The following is a 24,798-nucleotide window of genomic DNA, read 5'->3' as shown; positions in this document are numbered from 1 at the left end:
CTTCTTTTCTTTCCCCTACCCCTCCCACTTCATCTACTCCTTTAGACCTTTTCTTCCTATTTCAAGTTATCAATTATACATTTTGATCCTTACTTACACTTTTAGTTTTTCACACTAGAGAAACTATTCGGTATTTACACATGTGTGTCCTATTTATTTCACTTAAGAGTATCGCCTCAATGTGCATCCATTTAGCTATAAATATCTCTAATTCCTTCTTTTTTATGGCTGAGTAGTATTCCATTTTATTAAAAAAACACATTTTCTTTATCCAGTCTCCAGTTGATGGGCATTTGGGCTGTTTCCAAGTTTCAGCTATTACAAACTGTGCTGCTATAAACATGGGTGAGCATATATCATTGTGGTATGATTAAAACTTAAGAATTTTTTCTTAAATTTGCCACTTAATATTTTTAGACATCAGTTGATCACAAGTACCTATCAGGAACCATGAAAAGCAAAACTTCACATTTTCTATTTTTTACCTGGAAAACTGGGCTTGATCTGGTGAAAAAGAATTGCCCAACTCTGCCTATGTGGAAATAAGATCCTGATCCAGCCCCACTGCCATACCCAACCACCTAAGTTGTAGGGCCTTGTGTGAAATACAAATAAAGAGCCCTTGTTCAAAAGGCAGGAAGAAATCCTGTGAGCTGAAATGTTAAAGCTTCATTCTTTCTTTCAGTGTTTCTTGCTCAACTGCCTTAGTGTTTGAAATTTGATTCTAAATTTCATTCTAAGCACAGAGGTACCTTGGCATTCTCCATTAATTGGTTCCAGCAGGTGTGACAAATACCAAAAAAGGTCAGTACCAAACAAACTGTTTTGGCTGTTCAGGGGCAATCCACACTGCCAATTCCAGCTTGCAAACTGAGTATCAAATGACAAAATTTTCGCATCAAAATGCATCAAGTACCAAATTCAATGAGTTCCAAAATAGCTGCATACCAAGGTCTAACTATGCAGAAAAATTAAAAATTTAGATAATTATCAGTAATTTTTACACTCCTTTTGATCATGCAATGCATATAAGATCTGTGTGTGGAATGGCCCATTGTTTTTGGTGCAAGCAGTTGGCCAAGACATGGAAGTGTCTGGTGTAAGGCAGGCTGTGGCAGGGTCGCTTCCACGCTGCTGCTTCTCATGTTTGTACCAAGTTCTGATCAGATCAGAAAGCGCAGTTTCTTGGGATTTTCCACATCATAGACATAACCAGCTTACCTTGCATCCACACTGGGTCTCGAGGATCACCCTCACATCCCATGTCTCTGCATTTCTGGAGGAAGGAAAAGAAGTCACAGACAGAAAGCTGCCTTGTAATAACCATGATGCTCTTGAGTGTCAACAGCTGTGCTGAAGCCCATCTACAGGGGACCCTTGAGTTGTGAACTCATTTCACTCACGAGGGCTGGTTGTGACTCACATTTGTTAACTGAAGGCTCAGGCTCCTCTACACAACCTTCAAAGTCTCTCTCCTGTACACACGAAGAACTCACTGTCCTTAAGAGAGTCACTGGTCTAGGATTTCTCAAGTAACCCCACACAGGAAAAGATGTTGTCAAGTTCCTTTCAGAACTCTTTAAGGGTTAAATCTGTATCTGAGACCATCTGGAAGTATAAGTTGGAACTCATAACCCAAGTTGTTTGCATGTCAGGCCGGTCTTAACTCGAGGGCCCACTGTACTTGGCCTTGTGTGAGCCCTGCACTGCTCTCCACCTCACATCTGTAAAACAGATTCCCTGTGGGCTCCAGGAAGGATTAAAATCCCATGAAACAGATGGAACCAAAGACAAAGCCTCATAAATACAAGTACTGCGTTGTTGCTCTTGTTATAAATGGGTTTGAAAAGCAGCTGGAAAGAGATTTGCCTCTTTTTAAGCAAACGGGATTGACAGAGACAAAAACCTTTGTCTTCACCAGTTTGGAATTTTTTGTGAAAGAAAGTCCTATTGTATTAGAGAACAGGAAATAAGATCTGACACACAAATATTTCTTCTTACCAACTCTGCCTCCGAGAAACTTCTTGGTCAACACTGTTTTCCTCTAAAACCTTGTGGGAGCTCTGAAATCTTCCTGCACACCTGGAGACAGCCTTTGTTACCTGACAGAAATAGGCTCTATCCCGGTCCACAGCAGAACTCTGCCCTCCCGGCTCTGCAGAGCAGGCTACAGCTGCCAGTCACCGGCACAGTGTTTTTTAGGTCTGGGGCCACTTCATGAAATCCCACTTCTGCCTGGATAGCAATTCCATATATTTTTCACTTAAAGTCATGCTTCTACCTTTCTCTTTGTCCGAAAATACACGCTTGGGCCCCAGAATGCTCCGCGTTCCTGGTGGACCAGTCTCACTACCGCTGCTGGGGCCTCTCTAAGCGCTGTGCCGCTGCGGTAGCAGAATAAACACATCGAGAGCTCCAACCTGGACCCATGCGTAGTGAAATCTCCACTCTCTGGCCTAGCTGTGAAAGTAAACGTGAGGAAGGAACACACGGCATGGCTGTCCTGAGCTGAGAAAGGAGGCGTGATAAAATGCCCAAACACATGCGCAGAACAATTCTCAGAGCCCTGCTTGTGGACTTCTCGCGAGAACTCAGCGACCACGTATAAATAAGGAACAGTGGCCATTAAATGCTGGCCACTCTCTCTCTTCACCTTGGGTCACTGTATGCTATAAGGTATATCTTTTTTTTCTCTCTCTTACTCTTATTTCCCTACTTTTAGCCAGTGCTCACTCTGCACAGTCTGGTTTTTTTCTTAGTTAATTAATGTAAAGCTTTGCTACTTTTTATGCTTGTTTCATCCAGTTCTCTGTTCACCTCTAGTAGATGACTACAGCACCCCAAAGCCCGATGACAAAAGGAGAAAAACTCACTATCATGAGCACCTGTCTACACCCCTTGCTCATACTAGAAACCTGTGTACTTGGTGGGCTGCCCTTGGCTGACTGACCCACCCAGTAGCACACAGCGCCCCTCTTTAAACTGCTGCAGTACAAGCTGGTGCTTGTTTAGTGGAAGCAATGGCTGCATCTTGAGCACAGGTGTCACTAGCCAACCCTTTTTCCTATGCAGTGACTTCCTGCCATTCCACTGCAGGGTGAGTCCAAGCCAGTGAGGCCTCCTCATGACTCTAGAGCAAAGGATACAGAACTTGCCACAGGCCAGGGTCTGGATCTTGACCCCCACCCCCACCCCCCTCCCCCCCAGTCCTGGAAAGCTCCAGGATTGGAGGATCTTAGATCAGTGGAGTCAGGAATGTGTCAAGCATAATAAGTGAGATAGATTAGGGCAGAGCAAACTGGTTGAGCAAGTGGGCATGACCTGCCAGTCACAGGGACCCACAACACCTAGGACCAATCAGAAAGTGCTATCTTCAATTCTTCATTTATGTCTGGTACAAAACTAAGTGGGCCTTTGATAGGACAGTTTAGATCAGATGTCAGGCCAAATGAGTTACTGATACAAGGGTCCCAGTGCCTTGTTTGCATGAGAGAAAAGCAATCTGGACAAACCTCCTGTCCAGTGTGAACCAACCTGCTCTCACTCTGCAGAGCATATTTCTTTTCCAATCTTAATATAAATCCTCAATATCTTTCCACATACCTTGGAAATATCTTCCATATATCTTGTCCAACTCTTTGTTCAGGACACCAAGAATGTAGAAGGAATTTCTTTGGGACCCAAAAGCTAGTAACATAACCACGGCAGAGGGCAAATAGATCCGGCGCTTCCATGGAGTACCCTATCTGGCTCCCATCCCACCTTCTCCAGGAAGCCTTTCTTCATGTCTCCAGACAAGATGGATTGAACCTTCTTGGAAACTCATGTAGTATCAATAATCTGGACCACATAAGTGTACCCATGGTTAGAAATGCAATATTTTTTTCTTTTTAATGTCTATAGAAAGTTCCTCAAATGAATTTGGAATCAACAGCATTAAAGAATCCTACTAGTTCCTTCATTAATGAGTTAGACTCAGACATGAGTTTATTCTATTTTTTGTGTGAGTCCCATTTTTAACGTTTGAAAATTATACTTTGATGTCATGAAGATCATAAAAAGGGGACAAGTGGATAGAGTGGGTTGAGCGGTGACATTTTAGACTGAGTGTTCTGGGAGGAACTCTTAGAGGGGGTGAAATCTGAGCAGGACCTTGGATGATGGGAAGAAGCCAAGCACCTCGATTTCTGGGATAAGAGCAGGAAGGGCAAGGTGTGCTTCTGGACCTGGGAGGGACCAGTGTGACCAGGGGAGCAGGCAAAGAGAGCGGAGGGGTGAGGTCTAGAAGGCGGAAGATCAGACCCTGAAGAGCCCTCGAGGGGTGGAGACCGGGAGAGCAGGGCCACTTTGATGCTGTCACTGAGGAGTATGCTCTGTCCTTATAACAGGCAAGTAAGCGCCCTTGGGAAGATGTCACACTGCCACCCATGTGTGACACGGCAAGGGAGAGTGACTGGTATCCCTTCATCTTGCCTTGCACCCCAACTTCTGCAGCCTGAAGCCCATTGTTTGTTCACTGTCAGACTTTGGTTTAGGTCAATGATGGGAAAACTTTTAGAGGCGAGTGCCCAAACTGCAACCCAAAACACATTTATCGCAAAGTGCCAACACTGCAGTTAAACCTGAATACTGAAGTTTTAGTTTAGAAAACACAACTCATACATTTAACATCTTTTGTCTTAAAAGAAAAACAATACATGTGTCATAGGTTTGCCACTACTGGTCTAGGCCCTAGCTGGGGACTTTAGGACTGAGGAAGGGGGCACCTTCAGGGCCATCATGGGGAGGGAAGGTCAAGCAAGAAACCAGGCAAGGTCCTTGCTGATGAAATGCAGGTGACACCTTCCTGTCTTAACACACCCTAGGATTCCCTGGATGCCCAGCAAGCCCTTGGAATCACACCTCTTCCACAGAATTGGGTCCCTGGGGCTGCATTACTGACCAGTGCCCCGTAGTGAAACTTTGTGTTCCTCTACTACCGCTGGGGAAGGGACTGTGGGGCCACCAGGGAGAAAGAATTTTCTGCAGAACTCTGCTGGGCTCCTGCTGCGTTCCTGCCACTGTCAGCTACTGCCAAAAACTGGCAGCCATGTGAGAGCCAGGGCTGAGTTGATCTGGGTTGTCACTGGGCCTTAACATAATGTTGCCTGGTGTGTACTCGACATCCCCTATTTTCCTAATGAATGAATGGAGAAACGAGGAAAGACTGAGTTGCGGGGTGTGGAGCTCAATGAGCTCAATGCGGGCACTGTTCTGTCACTTCACAGCACTCCCGTGAGCAGGAGTTTATTTACGTCTTTTCAGCGAAGCTCAAGTGAACAGGGAGCAAGATAGGGAGATCGGGGCAGGAACTCTGGAGCTGGGCCAGCTGGGTCCAATGCCTGGTTCTGTCACTTATCAACTCTGTAACCTGGGGCAAGGAAATCATGCCTCTGTGCCTTATATCCTCATCAGTAAAGTAAGAAAACCTCATGGTGTTGTCATGAGGATTGAAATAATATTAAAATTTGTAAAGCATTCAAGAGAGAACCTTTCATATATTATGTGTTAGGGCTGGGGATTTAGCTCAGTGGTTCTGTCACTTGCCTCGGAAGCGAAAGGACACGAGTTTGATCCCTGGTACAAAAAAACCCCCCATATATTAAGTGTTATGTTAGGATTTGTTAAATAAGGGGAAACTTGCTAAAAATCATATATCCAATCATCAATTGGCTGTCTTATGAGGTACAATAGTTCCTTTTCCATGGTCTGTAGCCAACAGAGGTCTGAAAACATGAGACGGAAAATCTCAGAAACAAATCATAAGTTTTTAAATTGTATGCTATTATGAGTAGTATAATGAAATCTTGTACCCTCCTGCTCTGTCCCACCTGGAATGTGAATCACCTCCTTCAGTGTATCCATGCTATATATGCTACCCACCTGTTAGTCACTTAGTGGGGAAAAAAGCACATAGAGGATTCAGTATTTATTTATTTATTTTTTAAATATGGAACACTTCATGAATTTGTACAGGGGCCATGCTAATCTTCTCTGTATCATTCCAATTTTAGTATATGTGCTGCCGAAGTGAGCACCAGTATTTTGGTTTTGTTTTTGTTTTTTTGAGACAGGGCCTTGTTATGTAGTTCAGGTTGGTTTGAACTCACCTTATAGCCCAGGCTGGCGTTGAACTCCAGCCTCAGCCTCCTGAGTGGTGGGATTGTAGGCATGCACTACCATGCCTAGCTGGGGTTCAGTATTATACATGGTCTCAGGCATCCACTAGGGATCTTGGAATGGCCATAACCAGAAGAATAAGAGGATGTTTAGTTCTTCATGAGAATTAATAAGAAATATTATCTATTGAGCACTTTGATAAGCACCTTACATTTGTTACCTGATTCTGAAATTACAATAACTGTGGAAACACAGAACACAGAGGTTTTTGATGACCGGAGGTCCCTCAGTTTGGACTGACAGACCTAGGGGTCTATGGCCTCCAGAGCATTGTCCATGCGGACATGAGTCATGCTCAAAGTCAGGGAACACCTGCGTGGGAACCCTGGAGGAAAGGCAGGTGAGCAACTTCGGGCCAGAGCCTGGGACTTGGTGATAAGAAACCCATTGTGCTGGGGCTTGAGGAAAGTGGGCGGGAGTAGGGAGGGAGAGGCAGGTTTTTGCAGCAATCAATCAGTCAGTCAACCACCCAACCAGCCCACCAGGCCAGGGACAGGCAGTGTCAGGCCACAAGGGAAGGAGGCGTTTGAAGGCGGCTTCACCAGCCCCAGGTGCACGGCAGGTTGGCAGGTGGCCAGGCAAGCTCCCCAGACCCGACAGCATCCCTGGAGGCAGGAGGAGACGGAGTCCTGGGGAAGGAGGGAGCAGCGGTCCATGGGCTGGAGGACATGGATGGGGCTTCCCCTGGGAAAGGGAGCAGCAGGGTAGAGATGATCTGCTCCAGAGTGAGTTTGAGGACTTAGTTCTGTGCTTCCAGGGAAACGGGGACAGATAAAGTGAGCTCTGTGACTTCATTTCTAGTGGGGCAGCTGCTGTGCAGGACATTCCTGCTCCAGGGCCTGGTGGTAGGGCTGCACCTGCCCTGCCCCAGCCTGCAGGCCATTGCTACCGTTGCCCTCACTGTGGGCTCCAGGTGATCCAGGGTGGGATGGCAAACTCTAGTGATGTGCACATCTCATCTTCCCCAAATCTGGCCTCAAGGACAGTTAGCAGTGATCTCTACCCAGTGCTCCAGGCAGCAGCATGAAAGAGTTTCTGCTGGAGCTGGAGGGGACCCCTCTTCCACCCCAAATGCAGGGTCTGGAGCTCCAGCACCCTGGCCCCATTTCCATGAAGTAGTGAGAGGGCTTCAGGGAAACCCAGAGGTATGGGGTGTCCCTGGCAAGGACAGGAGGAGCAATGGATTCTGGTCACTTAAGAGCAACTTAGGGCTTCAAGACTATTTTCTTCCCTGTAGGGGAAACAAATTATATCTACCTGCAGATCCTTCGATGCAGAATAAGGTCATGAGGGGAAGTAAGGAAGTAAGTAAGAAATTGTGTGATTCTTAAATTGCAAAAAATTCTGCCAACCTAAGAATTTCTCACTTCGAGTCATCCACACAAACCTCCCAGACTTCTAGAGGGGCACAGGTCTCTAATCCAAAGGGAATAACCCTAACACAGGAGCTATTTAGGGACAAGCTAGGCCTTGGGGTCCCCTCCACATCCACTTCGTGCTGCAGCAGAAATTCGTTTGTGTGGCACTTAGCACTTGATGAAGGGCCTGTCACTCTCATGATTGCTCTGTGGCTATTTTAGTGGCATCACCTTGCTGTTCCTGTGAGGTTTTATAACTTTCCTACCTGGTAGGAACTGCAAATGTTTTTCTTTCTTTTATTTTCTCCTTTTAAAATCAAGGGCTCATGATAGACAGTGGCTTGCTGGGCAGCAGAATGCAGTGGGCAAAGGGACAGTTTAGGCTGAAAATACCACAAGATGGGAACATCAACGTCCTCATCCTTGTCCTCACCAGGCAGGGAAAGGGCAGCCAAGCTGAACCGAGGGTTATTTTTAATCCCAAAGATGCAGTGTTTGAGAACAAATAGCCCAGCCCCAGAGGACCTGCCGTGTGAGTTCAGGCCCCTGCAGAAACTCAAGCTGGGTGGAGCGGGTATTTTTACACCGCTAACTTGTGGAGCGCTCAGAGGCACAGTGCTCCATGAGGATGGGTGGGAGCCCACAGCTTGTCCTTTCCTGCAGCCCCGCCCACCGTGCAGGGCCTCGCCCACATCCATTGCACAGATGATGTGCGGAATTCCCAGCTGGAAGGTGATGGGGACAAAGGGCTGACACTCATTGGCTCCTAATGCCAGCCTGCCCGTCCCTGTGCACTTCTTGCATTGGCTTCCAGCCCTCATTCTGGGTTGTATTTGTCCTATTTATGTCCATGCGCAGCACTTGAGGTGCCCCATTAAAACTCCGGGGACAGAGATATCCATCAATCAATCAGGACTTCCTGCATCCAGGAGAGGGGTCCCAGGTGTTTGTCCCCTCCCTCTTTCAGGCCACTAGGTGGCTGCCCACCACCGTTTTCTTTCTCGTCCTGACAGTCCCTCCAGACTTGACAACAACATAGATGTCACATCGCTGTTTGTCACAGGATGGAGTTCACCTCGCTTTTTGTGACTGCTCATCCAGAGGTTTGAGAGCTTTGGGGTACTGTTGACCTTCGTCCGACACAGCCTGTTCACTTAGCCACATGGTGGCGGGGGGGGGGGCTCTGCCAATGCCAGCGGGGATTTTGGAGTCAGCCCGTTGCTGCTGAGAACCTCCTGCTCTTAGCTCTGAACATCGAGAGGTGCACACAGGCACACGGACACCCCAGGCACTGCCTCTTTGGTCCAGTAAGGGCAGGCGAAAAGGGTTCCCAATTCTAGTGATGTCTACAGCTTCTACTTCTAAGGTGACCTTCGCCTGTGTCACAGGTCAAGAGCCCCAGGCCGCAAAGCAACCAAAGGCCAACCCAGGAGTCATCAGAGGTTCCCACACGACCTCCCTTAGGTGCAGATCTAATCACATAGTGTTTTTAAAGCCTCATCTGGAGGTGACTTGGAATTTAAATCACCAGGGTAGGATTTTTTTTAGCCAGAAGGACTTGAAATAAATTCTATCAGTTATCTATCAACCGTTTCCAAAGGACATGTGAGTGTGTTTCTGTGTTCGTGTGCATGGGTGCATGTGCGTTGGGGACCTTGTTTTACTCAATACTGTATGTTAGAGACATTTCTTTCAGGTTTTGGCTATTATTAATACCATTGGCATAAATTGCTTCACAACTTATAAGAAATGACACATTTTGTAAATTTTCTAAATGAGTAAGATCATACTCAAAGTCTACCTGCAGGATCTCAGGACATCCCATGGCAGCCACCCATGGCGACTGTTCCCATTCCTCCCTTGCAGAACCCTAAGACCCCCATCCCTGCTGGGTTGTTCCTTGTCCACACCCTGGTGTCCATTAGCTGGTGGCTGCTGCTGCTCACAATGACCTCTCCAAATGCCAGGCTACGGTGCACGTGTCCAGTGCCCAAATGCTTCCCTGTCACTGGCAGCCACACCCCAAGCCCCAGACACTTCCAGGGTGCTGGCTGGAAGGCCCAACATTCAAGGGACCTCCCAGCCCCTTGGCCTCCTCCCCAGCTCTGTCCATGGCTAACAAGTAAAGCTAGGTCCCCGGATACTTAGCAAATAAGCAGAAGAACCTCTAACTCTCCTTTGGGGCAAAAGAAGCCCAGCCTCCAAGACACAAAGGACCTCAGAGAGGAAGAGGGAACATACTTCACATTCTTTTCCAGTGAGTCTACACACGAAAAACAGACATGGTTAGTTTCTCAATCACTGCAGCCTGTCACTCAGTCAATAATTACCTGATTTACTTTGTAATCTTTGCTCTTGGGGGAGTAGATAGAGCTATGGTCTCCACACAAAACAAAATTCTTCTGTGAATAAAGATTATAAAATCTCTTGGCTTCTGTGAGTTTCAGAGTCTCTCTAGAATATTCTTGTTTAGACAGAGTTCAAATCCCACACAGAGAAGCCACTGAGTAGCTTGGCGTCCTTCTCACTGTGCATGGAAGAGTTGTCCCATTTGGGGGACTGAGTGTTTGAGCTGAGCTAAAGGTGGGCTAGCTCCAGCTCACCTCCAGTACTGCACAATTGGTCAAGCTCATGGTTACAATGGCTGTGTGGTCAAGTAAACCACAATTTGAGCTTTAGTTACATCACTCTTTAGCTATGTGATTTCAGGCAAACTACTTCCCCTCTCGGAGCCTTGATTTCTTAACTTCTACGGTGGAGTTGATAGCGTCCCTCATCAGAGTTTGTGAAAGGGAAATGACAGCCTAAAAGGTGGTGTAAATTCATGTTGTGAAGAGTACCCTCTATTTCAAACACACAACAATGGCATATAATATGAAAGAAAAATTAAAACGACATAGGCACACTCACAAAATAATATTAGCATTTGTGTAGACAAGGCTGAGATGCATTCTACCCATCTCCTCCTAGGGCCCCTAGCGGGATGGAACCTATTTGCTCACAGTGGGGATCGGCTTTGCCTTCATCCTAGACTCTTAAAATCCCATTTCCTCCCCCACTTGTACTTTCTTGAATCAGTTCCTAAAATAATCAAGCTGAAGATAAGGCCTTATCTCAGAGTCTGCCTTTTTAGGAGGAGTGGAAGCTCAAACAGCTAGAAGGAGGGGGGAGTGGAATAAAGAAAAGAGGTGGCAAATAGAACATAAAATATGACAGAAATAAGTCCAAATATATGTCATCATAATACATGTAAACAGATGATCTGTTAAAAGATGGGTTATCAGATTAGATAAAACAAATGAACAAAGTTTGAAAGAGGTACACCTGAAGAAAATCACAAAGACTGAAAATAAAAAGCAAAATAAAGATATACCAGTCCAATTCTAACCAAAAAGAAACATTATTACACTTTGAATTGTGTTCTCCCAAAAGATAGGTCAAAGTCCTAACCTCTAGGACCTTACAAGTGCTCTTATTTGGGAAAAGTCATTTTCAAATGCAACTAGTTGAGGTCCTACTGGAGTGGGGTGGGCTCTTAATCCAACATGGCTGGTGTCCTTGTTAGAAGAGGAAAGATGCACAGATGCACAGGGAGGCAGCCATGATCTGGGGAGGCGGGGGTCAGTGTCGTGCTGTCAGGAGCCAGGGAATCCCTGGAGCTGCCAGAAACTGGCAAAGACAAGGAAAAGAATTTGAGGGAGCAGAACTCCACTGACATTCTGATTTTTAAACTCTGAGAGAATAAATTTCTGTTGGCCTAAACCACTCAATTTGTGACAGTGTGTTATGGTGGCCCCAGGAAATTAATACACAAGTTGAGCAATATTTATATCAGAGCAAATAAAATTAAAGATTAAAGCATTATTAGAACTGATTGAGGATAATATAAAATTACAAAAGCAACATCCCATCAAGAATATACAACACTGCAAGTGCGAGGTCCTGAGTTTGATCCCCAGTACCAAAAAAAAAAAAAAAGAAAAAAGAAAAAGAATATATAACAATCATGACTTTGTACACAATAACATGACTAAATCATAAAGAAAAACTGATTAATTCATATTGACTGTGGGACATTTTTGGTATATCTTTTTTTTTTTTTTTTTGGTACCAGAGATCGAACTCCGGTCCTTGTGCTTGCACAGCAGGCGGCAAAACCACTGAGCTAAATCCCCGGCCCTGGTATATCTTTCTCGAGACTTGACAGACAAAGCAGATTTTTTAAAAAAGAGCAAACCGCCAGTGCCCAAGAAGAGGCTTCCAGGCCACCAAAGCACTGTTTCTGGCGCAGAGGAGGTGAGCCCCTCCCAGCACCCAAGAGGAGGCTTCCAGGCCACCATAGCACCGCCCCCAGCGCAGAGGAGGTGAGCCGCACAGGTGCCAGCTACACCCCCGCTCCCCCCCCCCCCCCGCTTGAAATGACAAGACACATAAATAAGCCTCAAAACCAGACTTCCAGATCACCTTCAGCAACCCCAAAGGGAAACGAGATGGAACACTCTGATACTCAACCACCGGGACTCCCTAAACTGGCAACAAAAGAGGATCTGGGAAAAATGAAATCAGAAATAATTTCTCACATAACAGCAGAGATTGTGCCCATAGTGCAAGACATGATCTAGAGAGGACACAGATAAAAAAAAATAGAAGAGCTGAGGAACATGATGGAATCCCAACATAGGAAACAAATGGAATCCATAAAACAGATGCAAACAGATTTCCAGGAGATTGAAAACTCCATTGAAAGCTTATGCAGCAGAATGAGCCAATGTGAGGATAGAATTTCAGATATAGAAGATAAGATTGCAATTAGTGACCAGGAAAAGAAAAACTTCTTTAAAATTGTAAGGGACCACACGAAATCAGTTCCAATGATCTATATGTCTTTCCTTATGCCAACACTGCCTTGATTACTATAGCTTTAGAGGAAGTCTTAAAATTAGGTAATAAATGTCTTCCAACACTGTTTTCTTTTCTTTTTACTTTTCTAGGTCCTTTGTACTCCTACATAACTTTTAAATTTCAATATCCAGTTCTTCATTTATAGCAAGTATATGTAGACCTGAATTTTTATATATACCTTGTGTTTTCTAATCCTGCTAAATTCAAATATAAGTTCTTGGAGCTCCTAGAGATTTCTTAGTATTTTCTCTGTAGATGATCATTTCATCTACATATAAAGATTTTACTTCTACCTTGCCAATCCTATGCTAATTATTTCTTTTTATTCCCAGGCTATTTTGGTTTGGGCCTATGTTTCAAAGTTTAATGGACAAATGAAGAGTAAGCATAGCTGCTCTTATTCCCCACCTTAGGGAGGAAGCATTGTATCTTCTCCATTCATGTAAGGCATTTTTGCTGGAAGTATGGAGTACATGTCTTCAATCTGTTGAGAAGGTTCTGTTCTACTTCTAGTCTCCTGATAGCTTTTACCATGAACACCTGTGGAATTTAGTCCGATACTTTTTCTCCAACTAGTGACAGGATCATATGGCTTTCTCCTTTCCTCTGTTAAAATGATGACTTTTGGGGGTGGATCTTCCAATGCTGAACCAACACTGCCATCCCTATAACAAAACCACTTTCTACATCCTGCCAGATCTGACTTCTAATAGTTTGTTTTGTTAAACAAATTTTTATCTATGTTCATACTTTTTTCTTCTATTATCTTTATCCAGTTTTAGGATTAGTACAATGTTGATTTCCTAAAATGAGGGTAGAAGTGTTCCTTTTCTCCTCTGCTTTAATTGTTTGATATAATTTATCAGTTAAAATGTATATGAGCCTGTTGTTGTCATATAGATAGGTTTTCAAGCTAGGAATATACTTTCTTTAATAGGCACTATTCAAATTTTATATTTCCTTCAGAGTCAGTTTCATCAATTTGTCTTCCAAGGTACTTCTTAGAAGTTGTCAAATTTATTTCAAAAAAGATTTTTGTAATATGCTTTCTATATTCTTTTAAATTCTGTAAAATTTGTGCTAATGTCCTCTAAGTTTTGATATTGTAATAAAAATGTATAATTGATATTGTGTAATGGGAAGAAAAGATAAAAAGGAGGAGGGGAAGTGGGAGGAGTAGGGGAAAGGAAAGAAGGGAAAAGAAAAAATATGAGAAAAAGAAAAAAATGGAAACAAAGTCTTTGCAAATAGGGAAGGGTGGAGGGGGTGAAGGGAGGGCAGGAGAAGGGGAAAAAATAAGAACCAAGATACATCATGTAATAGTACAAGATCCCAATGATGAATGTAACTGCATTTTATACCTAAAATGTACCAATAAACTTAATGGAAAAAGAAATCTCAAAAAAGAGCAAACCACGAAGAGCTAGTTTAGTAAATCTGATCTGTTAGTCAGCTTTCTGTCACTATGGTAAGATACTTGAGGTAAGCAAACTTTAAGGAGGAAAGATTTATTCTGGGCCATGGTTTTGAAGATTTCAGTCCATAGTTGTGCAGCCACATTGTTTTGGGCCTGTGGTGACAGTCTATAGTGACAGGAGCTCATGGTGGAAGAGGCAAAAAGGAAGGAAGAAAAAAGAGAGAGAGGAAGGAGCTAAACTCCATTGTACCCTTCAATGTCATAGCACCAATCACCTAACTTCCTCCCACTAAGCCCCTCCTCCTAAAAGGTCCACGACCTCCCAGTAGCACCACAGGCTGGTGGTGACCAAAGCTTTAGCATATGGGCTTTGGGGGATATTTAAGATCCAAACCATAATCTGATCCAATATAGACATAAGACAGATTGCACCCAAAGAGAGAATACATACTGTTTTCAAACACATGTTGACCATTTTCAAGTAATGTGTAGCACACAAATTACATTATCTATGCAAAATTCTGCTAAATTTGAAAAAAAATATGTGGCCCTAAACATATTGTTGCCTAAAGAGAAATTCTATTTTTTTTTTTTTGGTACCGGGGATCAAACTTGGGTACTTGCACTTGTGAAGCAGGCAGCAGAACTACTGAGCTAAATCCCTGGCCCTTTTTTTTTTTTTGGTACTGGGAATAGAACTCAGAGCTTTGTGCTTGCTAAGCAAGCACTGTGCTACTGAGCTACATCCCTGGCCCTTAAAGGGAAATTCATAACAAAAATGATAAAATGTTTAGGGTCAAACAACTATGACATAATTGCATAATAATACTTACGGGATATATGGGAGTCTGAAGCAGGAGAATTGCAAATTCTAGTCCTACCTGGACAACTTAGGAAGACCCTGTCTCATAATAAAAAATAAAAAAGGACAGGGATGTAGTTCAGCACGAAGGCCCAAAGTTCAATCCTCAGTACCAAAAAACAAAACAAATAAACAAAAAACTTATGGGATGCTGCTAAAATAGTACCTAGATCCAAAAGTATAGCTTTAAATTGCAGTCCTAGAAAAACAAGACTGAAGACAAATGATTTAAATGTTCAGTACAAAAAACTTGAAAATAAAAGAATGAGATAGTGCATTTAAAGTCCTTTGTAGAATGCTTCTTGCCCAGTAAGTAGTCAGTAAAAGGAAGTGCAGATGCTTGTTGATTTACAATGCGCTTCACCCTGATAAATGCATCATAAATTGAAAATATTGTTAAGTCCAAAACACACTTACCACTCCTCACCAATTGAATGTGCACTGTACAGTTCCGCCTGTTTACCACGTGATTGTGCAACTGACTGGTAGCTGTAGCTCAATCTCCTGCCTGGGAAAAGATCAAAATCCAGAATTCAGAGTGAAGTTTCTACTCAGTGTTATCACTTTTAAAAAATATTTTGATTATGAAATATCGTATATTTTGATTGTACAAATTTATGAAATATAGTATAATAATCTAATACATGTATACAATGTATAATGATAACATCAAGGCAGTTATAGCCAGGTCTGATGGCTCATGCCTGTAATCCCAGCTACTCAGGAGGCTGAGTCAGGATGATCACAGGTTCAGCAGCCCGGGTTCAATCTCCAGGTGATAGGTGGGAGAAAAGAAAGAAATCAGTCAACATTTTTATCTCTTTAAACATTAAAAAATATCTGATTAACATATGATCCTTGTCCACACTTATGAGATACAATGTGATGTTTCAGCACAGGCGTATAATATACAATGATCAAGTCAGGGAAATGAATGTTTTCCATCTCTTTATCACTATTTTGTGTTTGAAGCTTTGAGCTCTCCCAGCTATTCATAAAACGGGTAACAGATCATCCTGAACTGTAGTCTCCACTGTTCCATAGAATCTGGAACTTAATACTTCCATTTAAGTGAGTCTGGGTACCGCTGGCTCTCACTATCCCTCTACCTCCCCACCCTTTCCAGCCTCTAGTAATCACTATTATGCATTCTAATCAACTTCTTATTAGCCACGTACAAGACAGAATAAGAGGAATTCTTCCATGCCTAATTTATTTCACTTAACCTCCTCCAGTCCATCTATTTTGCTGCAAATGATATCACTCTTTTTTAATGGCTGGGTAATACTCCATTGTGTAGGCACACCACATTTTCTTTATTTGTTCAGCCACTGATATGCATCTCATTGGTTCCATCTCTCGGTTACTGTGAAGAGTGAACGAGCATCACTTTTGCATCATTGCAAAGTTGGAAAATCTGAGTCAAACCAGTGTAAATCAGGGGCTGTCATACTTAATAAGTGGAAATTGCAGTTGTTGTTCATCCGTACTTTTCCAAGTAGAAGAGCTTTTCTAAAATTAAGTTCAAACTTCATAAACAACAATGGCATACCAAAGCAGATAATGCTGGGCTTCAGAAATTAATTTTTAGGCAGTTTTATATGATCCAATATCGCAAAGGGATAAAGTCTCTGTCCAGGTTGGTGTTCTCTGAAGTCATTAAATGTAGACACACTCTTTACCCACTGCACAGGCTGGAGACTGAACACTGTGCCTTGAGAGCTAACGTTCACCACACAGGATGTCCCAGCACTGAGCCTCTTTTTGGAAGAAAGCAAAGATTTAAATAGTCTGAAGAATCACTTTTCCTAAAGGTGCTGTTGATATGCTACTTCCTTAAAATTATTCTTCCAAAAAGGAGATGTGGCATTAGACCCTTAATTCCATTTTTTTTCTCCATAACTGCTTTTAAGCTACACAATACTATTTGAGAACTATGCATAATCCTTCAAGGAACACAATCAATGCTATTTTTAGAGTGGTAAGTCCATCACTGGCAGAATTTCTTTAGAAGGAAGCCAAGAAATCATTAGTTGTATTTCATTAGTGGAATTTGACTTTTATGCCTATCTGTTAAAGTTTGTATGTTATGGCTGGGGATGTAGCTCAGAGGTAGAGCATGAGCTTAGCATGCACCAGGACCTGGGTGCCATCACTACCACAAAAGAAAGAAAGAGAGAAAGAGAAAGAGAGAGAGAAAGCGTGAAAGAAAGAAAGAAAAAAGAAAGGAAGGAAGGAAGGAAGGAAGAAAGAAAGAAAGAAAGAAAGAAAGAAAGAAAGAAAGAAAGAAAGAAAAGAAAAACAGTGTATATGTTCAAGTTGGCTCCCAAAGCCTTTTTGTTTAATCCTCTCAGTTGGAGAAAGAAAGCTTTACAGCCTAGTTCTCAAGGTTGACTTTTACTCAGGCATTTGTATTACTGGTATCTGTAAAAGGACAGCTGGTGACAGGGTCCCTTTCCCTGACACCCTGGCCAAGCAAGCCCATCTGTGCATAGGGCACTCAAAGACACAGACTCCTTTACAGGAAGCCTGTCCCTTATAGTTCCTTGGATGGGTGTGTTCTTGGCATTCAGGAGTGTGAGCACACTGAAGAAGTGAGCTAGCTATGTAGGAACCATTTCCCTCCTTGACCAGTAAGCAGTAATTGTGGGCTCTGCCCAAGGAAGTCGATAAGGGTACTGGGCCTCTCCCGGCATAGATCTTGGTAGGGGGTGGTTCTGTCCTCAGAGGAAAGCCACACCTGGCCTCTGTGCAGCATCTGTCCTTGGTACTTACGTCCTGGCTCCCCTTGAGGTAGGAAGGGTGTGTTCTGTGCAGCCCCTTAGGAAAGTGAGGAAACCACATGCACTCAGATTAATGGCAAGAAAGGAGATTGGTCCTTGGGGCTCTTGCTCATTGCATCCAGCTTTCTTGAGAGTCCACCAGGGCTTTGGATCCCTGCTGGGCGCTGGAGCTGCCACCATGAATGGTTCAGATGCTAACCCCAGGCTGAAAGCCAAGCCTGGGCCTGCTGGGCCCGCTGGGCCTGCAAAGGCATGCGCGCTGTAGAGGAAAGGACTGTAGTAAAAAGTTGGGATTGGAATGATCCATCTGGTGGCCCCTCTGGAAAGAGCAGAACTGCTTTTCTCTGGCTGTGGCTTCAACAGACCAAGTCAGGTAGAGAAGCGACTCCAGTTAAAACCATGGGTGTGAAAGGTGCACCATGGGGCACCCTCTATGGTTATCACAGAAGGTCTCCAAGAATCACGGAAGACCAGGGGTGCTCTGAGACATGCAGCCCCACACACTGGTCTCCAGCAAAACTCCACCAGGGCCCCCGGGAGCAGCCTCCCCAGTCCCAACCCTTCCCAGCTGCCAACACTGGCTGTAGATAATGCAGCCAGTTTTGCTCCAAAAGAGAGTATAAATTACCCCAGCTCATTTCCTGTTGGTGTTGTTTTTCAGCTGTCTTACAGAGTTTTAAAGTGCTACTTTCACATCAGGTAACCATAGCTTTATCCTTTCTGAGCACAGGGTTGCTGGTGGAGCATGGCTGCAATCCCAGCACTCTGGGAGGCTGAGTCAGGCAAAGCTCTAGCTTAGCCTGGGCCACTTAGTGACTTAGCAAGACCCTGTTTCAAAACACAAAAGAAAAAGGGCTGGCGATGTAGGTTAGTGAGAAAGCCCTAGGTTCCATCCCCAGTACTCCTTCTCCAGGAATCTCCCCCTTTAGAGTAATTCAAAGCCATTTTCCTCCCTGCTTATTTTGCTAGTGAAAGTTGTACATCGTGTTTTTGGAGCACTGGATGTAACAACAAACTTTTCTTTTATGATATCTACTAAAAAATTTGCCTTATAGACCCACATGACTCCCAAAGCAAGCTCTGCCTGGTGAAATGCTTGTCCTCTGCCGCTTCCGACAATGCTGCTCCCCACTGAGATCTGTACAGGAGGTAGAACCATTTCTGGGTGCTTTTTTCAGGGGAGGAAGGCTGTTGCAGGTGAGCAAGGCTGTTGCAGGTGAGCTCATGAGCCAATCCGAAGGACACCAGGTTGGCCCACTGGAAAATTGCCCTGAGAAGCAGGTGTGAACCACCATGATTGCAACCCATTTGCATCAAGGCTAACTCCCCTTCCCTCAGCGCTTCACCACACAAGTGAGTGGAAACCCTCAGAACTCTCACAGGCCCCTGGCTTGCTCTCTGCAGGCTGTGGAGAAATCTTCCTCCAGAGGCTCAGAAACCCAAGCTGGAGGAATTCTGGACACGTAAACACAATGGTCTCATGCTCTGCCCTCCCTCAAGCCTCCACTCCTTCGGTCTCAGCTTCTAGGACACTGCCCCTCCCCTCTTCCCACTTGGCCGAGGTGTGGTCTTTGTCAAATGGCAGCCAATGTCTGGCAAGTTCATCTTGAGGTCAGCATTGGGAAAGGCCTTAAATGTCACCTAGTTCTATGATCTTCTCATTTCTAAAATTGAATTTCTTCTACTAGTCAGGTTTTGTTGCTGTGACCAAAATACCTGACACCCTCAACTGAAAGGAGGAGATTTATTTGGCTCACAGTTTCTGAGTTTTCAGTCCATGGTTCCAAAACAGAAACATCATGGTGGAAGGGTGTGGTGGAGCAAAGCTGCTCAACTCACAGAGGCCAGGAAGCAGAACCCATGGGAAGAGCGCCAATGAGAAATACCCTCCAAAGCTATGCCCATGGTAACCCACCTCCTCTACCTGGGCCCCAGCTCCTAATTGGACATTCAGCTATGGACATCAGCCAATCAATCCTCTGATGAGTTTAGCATCCCCATGATCCAGTCACCTCTCCTGGAGTGTCTTAATTTAGTTAGATGATCGGAGACTCACATCCTCTCTGAGGTCACCCATTCTACCTCCATATAGCTTTATTTTTGTTAATAATAGTTACTATTGATTGCTTGTCAACTTACGCCTGACAAGTGCCATGTGAATGTCATTCTCATGACAACCCTGTAAGAGTACAGTCATACCTTTGTACTTGAGCAAAGGTGCATGAAAATGCATGAAAGTCTATGCATTTTGATGCACAAATTTTGCCCCAGTAGTACATTTATTAATAAGGTAGAACTTGTCAGTGTTGGCTGCCTCAAGGCTCAGTACCCTTTCTCACCAAAACAATTTGTTTGGCATTTATTATTTCTGGTACTCATCAAGCCTCCTAGAACAAATTAATGATGAGTATTGTGTCTCTGTTATTGTCTCATCCCATTTTAGAGAAAAGGAGATCCAATCAGAGGCTCACTGACCTGTTCAAGGTCACAGGGTTAGGAGGAGGCACAGCCTGGATGTAACTCCCGAGACTGTGCCCTCCACCAGGCACCCATCCTTAAGGGCTTCCCGATGAACACATATTTCTCAGTGCATTGTAGGCTCACTCGGTGTAGAGTTGCAGCATTGTGTACAATTGGTCAAGTGTCCTCTCAGAATTTGCAGGGCTTGTAGAGTCCTGTAATCAGTGTGGCATGCAATGGTCTGAACTTGCAATCTTTCATTAGTCACCATTTCAAGTATTTAATTTTGCTTTCCAACAAAACTGTCAGTTCTTGTAAGGTAGGATCATGCCGTATGTTGATGGTGCATACTTAATTTTTGAAGTGTTTTGTCATTTTGGAATCTAGTATGGACAGTTCTGACCACATACCAAGTGCTGATCACCTTCTGATCCACTGAGCAGAGATTGTGACAATATCAAAGAAGCAAGAGCTCTGGATGCTGGTTCAGTTCTGCTACCATCAGTCTTTCCCTCCTGTCTGGCCTCAATTTCCCCATGTAAACTTGATGAGGTATGCCACGACCATCTTTGGATACTGGCCAGAGAAATGCTGGAGCTCTCCCAGGCCACAGGAGCCAGACCAGGGAGCAGGAACCCATAACTCAGATGGAATCATGCCCTCAGGCCACTACCCAGGAAGCCTCCAGCCCACTCATCTGGCTCACAGCTTGAAGTCCCCTCTGCAGGCCCTTCTGGGCTATGTGTCCATTACATTCCCTTAGCCAGCTCCAGCAGAAATCTTGCATGATCCATAGTCTTCCAGCCTGTAACTGTTTAGGAACTTCCTCAGTGTTTAGCAAAATGTTTTCACATACTATCAATGAGAAACATAACAGAATCTGCAGAGATTTCCTTAGGAGACCCCTCACTAGCTCATTCAGCAACCAAGGAAAGAAGGTAGTCTGGGTTCAGCCAGCACCACTGTGTTGGGCAGTGATTCATTTACTTGCTCATTTCACGTGTGTGTGTGTGTGTCCATCCTAGCACTGTGCTGGTGGTATATATATAATGATGAGAAGGACTGGACATAGTTCCTGCTCTCAGGGGACTTAACATTTTGCTGGAGGTGAAAAATACTAAGCACATCATCACACAAAACTCGATTAAAAATTGAGATGAGAAAGTGTGCAGCATGCTAATCAACTATTTTTCATTAGGATTCTCAGTGAAGCATGTTAACGTGTAGCTGAAAAGAAGGGAAAAGCTGGACGCCTGGTGAAGGTTGCTGCATGAACCCCTTGTCCCTTCTCACGTCTGTTGCCCCCTGCCCTGGTCATCTGGGACCTGGTTTTTTGATCCCTCTGCTAAATTAGAGAGACATAAACTAAGCTACAGGTGGGGATGGGTCAGGGAGGGCTTCCAGGAGGAAACAGCATTTAGACTAAGACCTGACTCATCCAAGAACGGCAACACAGTAGGGACTGGGCAGTGGTCTGATCTACAACCTCCTGTAGTACACAGGAATCAGCTCTGGCTCCCACTGGCTATAAAACTTTGGGAGAGTCACGCACTCTCTCTATGTCTCTGTTTCTGTATTGTTCTTTGTTGTTATTGTTTGTTTTTACCTATCTGTGCAACGAAGATCTGGTATTGCAAGCAAATGTCATGATGTTCATATGAAAGCAATGACCAAGGCATGGCCGTGAAAATTGTGTGTGCGCAATGAATCTGTAGGATCCTTATCACTCCCCTGGAAATCCACTGCATCTGGGAACTGAGCTGGTCCCAGGGAGAATTTTACCTGATATCTAGAAGCAGGAGGGTGAAATAACTTTTCCTTATTGGGATTCCCCACTTTATATGCAGTCTATCCAGATTATGTGCAGACACACAAGGGGATATGGAGAGACTGAAAAGGCTCCTCCCAGATGACATGCAGGAAGGCGAGCCGATGGATGTGCAAGGCGAGAGGGGGCTTATGAAACAAACCTCACTGACAGCCTTTCTCCCTTCTTTTCCAGATGTGCCTCAAAAGGCCTTGCCAAGAATTCTAATGAGAAACAGACTCTCCCGTGCTCTGTCCTTCACCTGCAGATTTCTAAGCAGAGATACTACTGTCCACTTCTGCAGAGAGGCCAAGAAGGGTTTGTTTTAAATTCTCCCCTGTAGGAATCAGGGCTTTGAACATTAGGGAAAACATTTCAGATTTCCCTTCCTTTATACTTCAGCCAAAAGCATGGGGTTAAAATATGAAAGGGAAGAAGCACAAGGCCATTCCGTGGAGGCTTAGGGCTAAGTCAGCCCTGGTAGTTAATTAGCAAAGCTCTTAAATTGAAAGAAAGCAGAGGGATCCCAGCCTGCAGAGAGAGCTGTTTACCCTGTAGACATGGTCTGCAATCATCCCACCACCCACCACCCACCCACACTGACTCACTGGCTTTGTCCTGGGTCAATGAATCCATTGTGAAGCACAGGCAGCCAAGCCAAGGTCTTGGCCAGAGAAATGTGAAGGTGGGTTTTGTCCTTTTCACCTGAAATACAGGCTGTTAAAGAGATTTGCCAACTTCTACCATCTTGGATCAGGAAATGGCATGAATTTCACAGCTGCAGAAGGTTCTAAGAGAAACGTGGTATCTGCTCTTGTGGCCAGAAGCCAGGCCTCCCATGCTTCTCCATAGCTCTTCCTTGGTCGCGTTTCTGTCCCTTTGGTTTGGTTGCTCGGCTTTTCACAGCCTGGGCAGTGCAGCCCGCAGGGTGGGGCCCCCAGGGCGCTTCCTCCTACGATCCAGCAAAGACCCCCTGCTCCCTTCTTACAAGTTTATATGTAACGGAAAGGTCATTCTTTTCTATTTCCCATGTCATCCCATCCCCCGCCCCCCAAGAGCCTTGGCTTTTTAAAAGCTTCCCTTCTTATCAGCAATCAGGATATAAGTTTCTTTAAAACACACACACAACAACTTGGAGTTGCACCCTTCCACGTAGTGGGAAAACCCAGTTTCTTGTTTCCTTTTGGCTTTGCTGCTTCAGCCTCCACTCCCTTTTACCCACCCCCTTTTCAGATTTGCTCTTTGCACCCAGTTTTGTCAACAGCCAAAGGTGCCAAGGCAAACCCTACCTGGGAGGAACTCCCTTAAAGCTGTCTGCCAAATGAATGCTCATAGGTTAAAAGCTAACTGGATAACTGTTTTATTAGAAAGATTAAAAAAAAAAAAAAAAAGGAAACACAGCTGGATTTTTCATGTGCTCAAAAGTATGGAACCCAAACATCTCATCAAAAAAAGACTTGCTGGGGCCGGGGATTTAGCTCAGTGGTTTCGCCGCCTGCTACGCAAGCGCAAGGACCCGAGTTCGATTCCTGGTACCAAAAAACCCCAAAGACTTGCTTAAGAAAAGAAAGTCTATAAAGAAATATTCCAAAATGTGTTATGGCCGCTAAGTGTAATGGGATGAAAATGAGCTTTAGGCCTCTATGGAGTTCTGTGGACATTATTTAATGTCCTGAAGCCTCAGGGTCCTGGTCTGAAAACAGGAAAATGCCTCTCTTTCCTGAGGATTAAACGAGGTGCTGCATAGGAAAGCATCAATGTGGTACTAGTCATGCAAAGACTTCCTTAGCCTCATGTTGGACAACTGTTCTGCATTTCTCTAAAATTGCCATGATGTGTATTTTACCTCATAATAGCAAAAACAAAGCTTAAAATAGTTACCCTATTGGTATGGCCCATATAATAAGGACATTTCAAACAAGGTAATATACCCAGATTGGATGTCTACCTGGGCTGGGAAAACTAAAGGGATCCTGAAGCTTTAGTAATGACTAGCCTAAGATCCAGTCGTTTTTATCTGCCAGGAATTCAGACTTAGACCTCTTTCTGCCCTGTTAGAGAAAGTTCCATGTCTTAGAAGCTAGACACAGCACCTTTGAGGATGCTATTGCCTCCCACAGTAAGACAAAAATCTTTACTTTCTGCTTTGAATGATTCCCCAGCAGGTCACGTCCCTCTGAGAAATGGGAGTTCCACCATTGTCTCTGAAATGGCAACATTCCTCTCATCAAACTTTTCTCATTAGCATCCCTTTGTAACCTATTAAGCAACAGCAGCTTTGAGAAATCCCACCTGTTTTCCATCAGGATTTCAACTGTAAGCCAGCACAAACATGGGTGATAAGTTGATGTTAAAATACCATGACACACTCCTTGCATTTACTAGTCCACAATAATGAAGGAGAAAGCTTTGGCTTTTATAGCCCTGAGCCTCTCAGTCTTAAAGCAGATGGGGCAGCTGTCTCCTTCCCATCACATATTACACATCACTTCCAAATCCAGGGAACAGGCACCCCGAACCACTGTGACTAAAGGGAAGGAGGACCCCTCTTTTTAGAAGTAGTAGGTCCATTGTTCTCAACTTTGACTATAGTTCAATATCAAAAATAGCTCCAACCCCCTCCCCAGAGAGTCACATTCTCCTTGGGGGAGCCCAGGTAACCATAATTTATCACAGCTTCTACAAAGGCCTCTGTATGTAGACAAGGTTATATCTGCTAAAAATGATTTGGACCATAAGCAGTGTGGTGGGAAGAACATGGGCTATGGAGATAGCAAGTAATGGATTCAAATTTACCATCTGAAAACACATGCTGTGTTAGCTTGGACAAACTTTTCAAGTTCTTTGAACATCGGGTTTTTTTAAATTTGAAAAATGAAGCTAATAATATCCGTCTCACAAGGCTGTGTAAAGATCAAATGAAATAATAGATGTGAACTGTAGAGTACTTGGTGGGAGGGCTTTATACACAGCAGGTGATTCAATAAGTG

General features: G+C 44.2%; 1 long non-coding RNA gene and 1 pseudogene across 1 annotated transcript in view; both read right to left on the bottom strand.

Moving 5' to 3' along the window:
- The window catches only part of LOC110344162 (uncharacterized), a 135,603-nt gene extending 112,586 nt beyond the window's left edge, over positions 1 to 23,017 (bottom strand). Inside the window, exons 1-3 of the long non-coding RNA XR_015446513.1 lie at positions 22,417 to 23,017; positions 15,176 to 15,266; positions 1,222 to 1,276 (exon numbers count right to left, since the gene is read on the bottom strand). This is a non-coding gene — a long non-coding RNA (uncharacterized LOC110344162). The remainder of the gene's footprint in view (positions 1 to 1,221; positions 1,277 to 15,175; positions 15,267 to 22,416) is intronic.
- On the bottom strand, positions 5,984 to 6,077 carry LOC147821829 (U6 spliceosomal RNA; annotated as a pseudogene).
- Positions 23,018 to 24,798: the final 1,781 nt, after the last annotated feature.

The sequence above is a fragment of the Heterocephalus glaber genome, unplaced genomic scaffold, assembly GCF_053883595.1.
Source record: "Heterocephalus glaber isolate CG9 unplaced genomic scaffold, H.glaber_assembly_v1.0 deba00001689, whole genome shotgun sequence".
Taxonomy (NCBI): Eukaryota; Metazoa; Chordata; class Mammalia; order Rodentia; family Bathyergidae; genus Heterocephalus; species Heterocephalus glaber.
The sequence above is the reverse complement of the archived record's forward strand: the minus strand, read 5'-3'. Positions and strand labels throughout refer to the sequence as shown.